The sequence below is a fragment of the Perissodus microlepis genome, chromosome 6 (genome assembly GCF_051167445.1).
Source record: "Perissodus microlepis isolate ML-2025 ecotype Zambia chromosome 6, ASM5116744v1, whole genome shotgun sequence".
NCBI classification, from domain to species: Eukaryota; Metazoa; Chordata; class Actinopteri; order Cichliformes; family Cichlidae; genus Perissodus; species Perissodus microlepis.
This window is the reverse complement of record NC_140466.1, coordinates 1657986-1665883: the sequence shown is the minus strand read 5'-3', so window position 1 is coordinate 1665883 and position 7898 is coordinate 1657986.

Genomic DNA, 7898 nt, shown 5'->3' with positions numbered 1-7898 from the left:
ATTTATGATAACAGTCCCTGTACACTGACACATCAGTGATGTTTGTTTCTGGGTTTGAGGTCAAAGGTCAGCTTCATACCTGCATCATGTTATTAGTGTTGAACGTGTCACTGCAGAGGTGTCAGTGTGTGTGGAGTTCGTCTTTGCTCCCTGATGAAGGAACGCCTTCGACTTGTTTGAACTGTTTAATCTGAGTTTGTTACTTTTCAGCTGCAGTAACATGTTGATGCTGTGCATCAGCTCCACAAATGACCTTTAGACTGAGGTCACTTCCTGTCACTGTCCTGACAGAGTCTTCAAAGGCTGATGACATCACAGCGACGAAGGTCGCCCTGATCAGTCTCTCCAGCAGACAAACGTGATGTGTTATGGGTTTCAGCCACAGTTTCATCATCGCTTTTTAAAGAGGGAACTTCATCTGACACATTTTCACAGCTTTGAAGTGGAAATGACGCTTTGAAGGAAACACAGAATGGATTTGCCTCCACAAAAGAAACAGCAGCACACTGAGGATCTTGTTAGAGGAAGAAGATTGGTGAAAAAAGGAGAGCTGATGTTAGAAATGAAAGCAAAGGCAGGAGGTGTGTGGACTGTGTGTGTTACTGAAATGTTTGAAGTCTGTTTATAAATCCAGTCATGTTTAGTTCAATATATCAATGTGCTGATCTTTACCATGTTGTTCTGTAGTTATCATGACAAATTAGAACAATGGACCAATTAGCCTGTGACAAAGGAGACGTTCACATCAACGAGTGCAAACTTGTTCTTGGTAAACAGAATAATCTCAACGAGTCAGGGCTGCACATCTAACGTCAATGCTTAAACTTAAAGCTACAGTTGAAATGATAAACAGAGATGTTAACATTACTTACATTGTTATAACAGAAGATTTGCATAACATGGATTTATGAGTTCCAGCTGCAGAAAACTGACTGAACCTGCAAATAACAGCAGCGTGCACGAGCGCTTCCTCCTGAGTGTTTGTGTGTGAGCAGCGCCCAACAGAAACTGACGCTTTGTTAAACCTGAGTAAGGCTGAACTGTGCACTTTAGTTTACAGTGTGTCGCCTCTTTGTCTTTGAACATTAAAGCTGAGCTGATGTTTCACATAAAGTGAAAAATGATCAGCCTAAAGTTTGATGTGCATCACAGCAGCCGCTCACAACGAGAGCTTCAGGTTTTATTGTTTACTCAACAAGAATTTCGGTGTTTTTCTGTTTAATCAATAATCTATAAAAGCTTAAAGGTAGAAAGAAGGGAAACTTACGGTGCCTTCAAAATCTGCAGAGGAAGAATTGTCTCCACACTCGTGTTGTGTGGCTTCAAATGCTCTCTGGCTGTGTTTTGTTCTCTCTGCCCATTTCATCGAGGAAACATTGGGAAGATAAAATACCACACATGCACAGGCATGTCACATAAAAGCAGCACATAGTGATGAAAAGTCAAGCATGATCAGAAATGCTTATGAATAAGCTTAATAAGGTAGAAATAAGCTTTCAGATGCAGACTGGTTTGACAACCTTGGTTTTCTGTAGACGTGACTGCTCAGATAAATGAACTGAATATCAAAGTGCAATGCAAGGGCCTGAAATGTACAGCACACTGAAAGTTGCAACTTCTCTCAAGTCAATTGGGGGACAATATCCTGACTCACATGCTAACACTGAAGGAGGCCATCAGCTGATCAGCCCCACAGGTTCCACGGTAGAAGCACCGCATGGCGAGTTTTCAAGGCAACTTCAAGACATGAAAACGTTTGAGAGTGAACCGTCACTGCTGTAGCACATGGTTTCTTCTCCTATAGTGTGGATACTGCACCCAGTGATGTTCACAGGTCTGTCCACTACCTGAGTTTTACTCTTCCCACACATGAGGAGACATGCTCAGAGCATTCTAGCCCTCTTTGGATCTACCTACAGACATTCTCAGTGATGAAGTTCAACAAATCCAGATCCTCTGATCCGATGATCACCTCTCAGGGTTCCATCGCAGACATTCAGCCAGATTTCGCTGCACTTGTTCAAGCCCAAGACAGACTGGATTTTTCTCATTAAACCAGTGAGCTGAATGGAAACATTGTAATCACTTGTTTCTTCTTGTATAAAGTTATTTTATATATTCTAAAGAATCTTTAACATGCTGCAGATTTGTGAAGATTAACAAGTTAAAATAAAACAGTGATGTAATGATTTTTTAAAGTTGTTTATTACTTTTAAAGGATTATTTTACTGTTAACCTACATAACAATTCATACATTTACATAAATATCTACAGAATATTCTTAAACTTCTGATTACCAGTAGGAGAGAAATGGGAGAAAATTAATATTTAGCAGCATTAAGTTAAAGTTATCAGTGGTTCGCCCCTACAACACTATTCAGATTTTTGATGTGGCCACCTATAGAAATTAATTGCCCAGCCCTGGCCAAGAGAAAGGTCTGAAAAGCTTAAAATCATTATTTTGAAGCTTTCTAAAGTTTGTTTATATTTGGTACTATTATTATTATTATTATTATTATTATTATTATTATTATTATTAGACATGCTTTTTATGCCAATGCAGACCAAGATCCGAGGTGTCACTCGCTTAATTACAAGTTGTCATGGCTCTGGTGTCGGCGATCAGGGATCTACTATTCTCCCCTACCTGAGGAGCGACCCGCCTATGGTTGGCTACTTCCAGGCGCAATCCTGAACTTCTCACCTGCAACTCCTGTCAGTGAGATCTTCAACTCACACCTCCGGCAGAGCTTCAACAGTATTCTGAGGGAGACTGGGGACATTGAGTCCGAATGGACCACGTTCAGCATCTCCATTGCTGAAGCTGCTGCATTGAGCTGCGACCGCAAGGTGGTTGGTGCCTGTCATGGTTGAAACCCTTGAACCAAATGGTGGACACCAGAGGTGAGGGGAGCCACCAGGCTGAAGAAGGAGTCCTATCGGGCTTAGTTAGCCTGTGGGACTTCAGAGGCAGCTGATAGGTACCGACAGGCCAAGCGGAACACGGCGCGGGCAGTGGCTGAAGCAAAAACTCGGGTGTGGGAGGAGTTCGGAGAGGACATGGAAAAAGACTTTCGGACTGAAGAGACTCTGGCAAACCGTCAGGCGACTCAGGAGGGGAAAGCGGTGCTCTACCTGCACTGTGTATAGTGCGACTGGAGCGCTGCTCACTTCGACAGAGAAAATTGTTGGCCGGTAGAAGGAATACTTCGAGGACTTCCTCAATCCCACTGGCACATCTTTCGTGGAGGAAGCAGAGTCTGAAGACCCGCCAGTCTCTGGGGGCGAGGTCACTGAGGCAGTTAAACAACTCCTTGGTGGCAGAGCCCCTGGGGTGGATGAGGCTCGCCCCGAGATCCTGAAGGCTCTGGATGTTGTAGGGCTGTCTTGGTTGACACGCCTCTGCAATGTTGCTTGGAGATCAGGGGCAGTACCCCTGGATTGGCAGACCGGGGTGGTGGTTCCTATCTTTAAAAAAAGGGGACTGGAGGGTGTGTTCCAACTACAGGGGGATCGCACTCCTCAGCCTCCCTGTGAAAGTCTTTGCCAGGGTGCTGGAGAGGAGAGTCCGTCCACTAGTCAAACCTCGGATACAGGAGGAATAACATGGTTTTCGTCCTGGTCATCGAACACTGGACCAGCTCTTTATCCTCTCGAGGATACTCGAGGGCGCATGGGCATTTGCCCAACCAGTCTACATGTGTTTTGTGGACTTGGAGAAGGCATTCGGCCGTGTCCTTCAGGGGGTCCTATGGGGGGTGCTCCGGAAGTATGGGGTGTCTGGCCCATTGATACGGGCCATTCAGTCCTTATACGACCGTTGCAAGAGCTTGGTCCGTATAGCCGGCAATAAGTCGGACTCGTTCTTGGTGGGTGATGGACGCCGCCAGGGATGCCCTTTGTTACTGATTCTGTTCATATTTTTATGGAGCACGGTAACTAGTTATTATGCTAAAATCAGGAAGGCATTAATCATTACTGGGATTTAGATTCGTGTTGCGTTCGACTTACCTCGGAACACGGACCTGGGAATAATATCACACTCCAGGAAACGGCGTTCTGGTTAGCCTCGTCAGAGAAGTCGGGATTCCAATATGGCAATGCCCTCGAAAACAGTTGCTTTGCTAGCCCTCTACAAAAACAAATTACTACTAAACACATATGCAGCCATAGCTGGACCCGGTGGGCCGATGATGATTTTTCGTTTTGATGTGCGAATGTTTGGTTTTTTTGTTTTTTTCCGTAACGGTATAAACAATGAAAGGTGGTGGATTGGCCAGATGCTGGCAGATGTGTAAAAATAACTCAATTATTTGGTGGTGGCTGTGGCGGAGCTTCCACAGATTCAGTAACATTAGCAAGTGGTGGAGGCCAGCAGGTGGATGAGGGAAATGGGAGGCAGGAGGAGGAGAGACCCGAGGCGGCCGCCGGTCCGAGTGTCAGGTGAACTGAACTTCAGGTAAGAAGTTATGACCTGCAGTCTATCTGGGTCAGATATAAACCAAGTTTAGGTGGAGTTTATTTTCGTTGTGCTGACTTTTTACAGTCAGTTACAATAACTCGTACTGCGTACTAGCTAGCATGACGGAGTTTCTATACAGCTGGGTGGGTGCTTTGATGTTAATGATAGTGAACTTTATTTTATTCATAAGGTTAGTTAGTAGAGTTTCCAACCGTCCCGTAAAAAGACGGAATCGTCCTGAATTCAGAGAAAATATTACGCGTTTTGTATTCAGCTGAAAAGAAATGCAGTTTGTCCCGGACTTCAGCTACAATGAAAAAGACACAAAGCTGCAGTTATTCTGCGTCTTTACGCGGCAGCTGCCTCTTCTTCTCTCATTCTCTCCCCTCCCTCTCCTGTTGCTACTTCAATCATGAAACTGATCAATGATCAGCTGATCGGCTTTTCTCTCTTGTTTGTTTATCGCGCCAGAAAGAAGAAACCAGCAGAGGTCGCGCTAAAAAACAGCAGCATGTTTAAGCTTGATCAGCTGTTGCTAGAATTTATTTAATATTAATTTCTAGTATCAGCTGATGTTTGCTGGAGCCACAGCTGTAAAGCTGCTGGTCATGATGTCGGTTTGGATATGTGGTGAGAGGGAAACATGAAGATGAAACCAGGAGATGTCCTTACTGAATCATCAGAGCTGAACAGGTGATGGAGAAACAGGTTTACCTTTTAGGTGACATGAATGAGTTGAAGGGAAGTTATGAACTGTTTCTGAGAGACAAATAACACCAGGATCCTTTTCTAAGTAGCTGACAGCTGGTAACTGTGCAGGGGCGGGTCTAGCAAAGTTTTGTCAGGGAGGCAGGTAGGGCATTAACAGGGAGAGGGGGGCACAAAGAAATACTTTTCTTTCTTATTCTCATTTAAAATATCTAGCTTTTATTAAATAATTATCTGAATCTTACAACATATGATTGATAGATTGATACATATATACCAACAGTGTTGGGTAAGTTACTTTAAAATAGTAACTTAGTTACATTACTAGTTACTTCTATCAAAAGTAACTCAGTTACTTCAAGTTACTCGTTACTTTCAAAGTAACTAGTTACTAGGGAAAGTAACTTTGGTTTTACTCAGAATTCTCTTGTTAATGTGTTGCTTCCGTAACTGGATACCCAGCAAGACTGCCAGTCTTCTAGCTTGCTTACTTGCCACAAGTGCATTGTGCCACCTACCAATAGAAAGGAAAAGATAATGTGCATATTTCCACGAGAGAAATCCCACGCCTGGACCGTCATTGACTGCTGCCATGATTCTAGCCTACGTCACAGCGTCATGTGCGCCTTTTACATCCAACACAAAAACTGCAGTTGTGGTGCTTTGATTGTACTCAGAACTCTGAAATTCTGCCTTCTGAATAGGAAGATGTAGGCAACACCAGACTGCAGATGAGCTGCATACAGGGCTGGACTGGGACAGAAAATTGGCCTGGGCATTTTGACTAGAGACCGGCCCACCATTATAGGAAAAATCATAAAGCCTTTGAATGAAAATAAACACTGTTGTGACAGTGATGTACACTGTTTTGATGGTATATATGCATCAATCTATCAATCGTTTGTTGTAAGATTCAGATAATTATTTTTTAAAAACTAGACATTTTAAATGAGAATAAGAAAGAAAAGTATTTCTTTGTGCCCACCTCGCCCTGTTAATGCCCTACCTGGCCCCCTGGCAAAACTTTGCTAGATCCGCACCTGCACAGTTACCAGCTGTCAGCTACCTAAAAAAGGATCCTGGTGTTATTTGTCTCTCAGAAACAGTTCATAACTTCCCTTCAACTCATTCATGTCACCTAAAAGGTAAACCTGTTTCTCCATCACAGCTCTGATGATTCAGTAAGGACGTCTCCTGGTTTCATCTTCATGTTTCCCTCTCACCAGATAACCAAACCGATATCATGACCAGCAGCTTTTTTGCAGCTGTGGCTCCAGCAAACATCAGCTGATAGTAGAAATTAATATTAAATAAATTCTAGCAACAGCTGATCAAACGTGCTGCTGTTGTTTAACGCGACATCGACTGGTTTCCTCTTTCGGCGCAAAGTGGGTGATAAACAAACAAGAGAGCCGATCAGCTGATCATTGATCAGTTTTCATGACTGAAGTAGAAACTGGAGAGGGAGGGGGGAGAATGAAAGAAGAAGAGGCAGCTGTGCAGCAAAGACACAGAATAACTCCAGCTGTGTGTCTTTTTCATTGTAGCTGAATTACGGGACAAACTGCGTTCCTTTTCACCTAAATAAGAAACGCGTAATATTTTCTCTGAATACCAGACGGGACGGTTGGCAACTCTACTAACTTATGAACAAAATAAAGTTCAACATCATTAACTTCATAGCACCCACCCAGCTGTATAGAAACTCCGTCATGCTAGCTAGTACGCAGTACGGAAAAAGTCAGAATAACGAAAATAAACTCCACCTAAACTTGGTTTATATCTGACCCAGATAGACTGCAAGTCATAACTTCTTACCTGAAGTTTAGTTCACACTTGGACCGGCGGCCGCCTCGGGTCTCTTCTCCTTCTGCGTCCCCTTTCCCTCATCCACCTGCTGGCCTCCACCACTTGCTAATGTTACTGAATCTGTGGAAGCTCCGCGATAGCCACCACACAGTAACGAGTAACGACCCTATCTAAATCCCAGTAACGACTAACGCGTTCCTGATTTTGGCATATTAACTAGTTACCGTGCTCGTTACCACAATAATAACGTAGTTACTGTAACGCGTTACTTAATAACGCGTTAGTCCCAACACTGTATACCAACAGAACAGTGTACATCAGTGTCACAACAGCGTTTGTTTTCATTCAAAGGCTTTATGATTTTTCCTATAATGGCGGCCGGTCTGTAGTTAAAATGCCCGGGACGATTTTTTGTCCCAGTCCAGCTCTGTATGCAGCTCATCTGCAGTCTGGTGTTACCTACATCTTCCTACTCGGAAGGCAGAATTTCCAAGTTCTGAGTACAATCAAAGCACCACGACTGCAGTTTTCCTGTTGGATGCGGCGCTGTGAGTAGGCTAGAATCATGGCGGCAGTTGAGGGCGGTCCAGGCGTGGGATTTCTCTTGTGGAAATATGCACATGATTTTTTCCTTTCTGTTGGTAGGTGGCACAGTGCACTTGTGGCAGGATATTACTAACATGTAAGCTACAAGCTACAAGACTGGCAGTCTTGCTGGGTATCCAGTTAGGGAAGCAACAGATTAATAAGAGAATTCTGAGTAAATCCAAAGTTACTTTCCCTAGTAACTAGTTACTTTGAAAGTAACGAGTAACTTGAAGTAACTGAGTTACTTTTGATAGAAGTAACTAGTAATGTGACTAAGTTACTAATTTAAAGTAACTTACCCAATGATGATGTTGGAATCAGGACTGGTTGT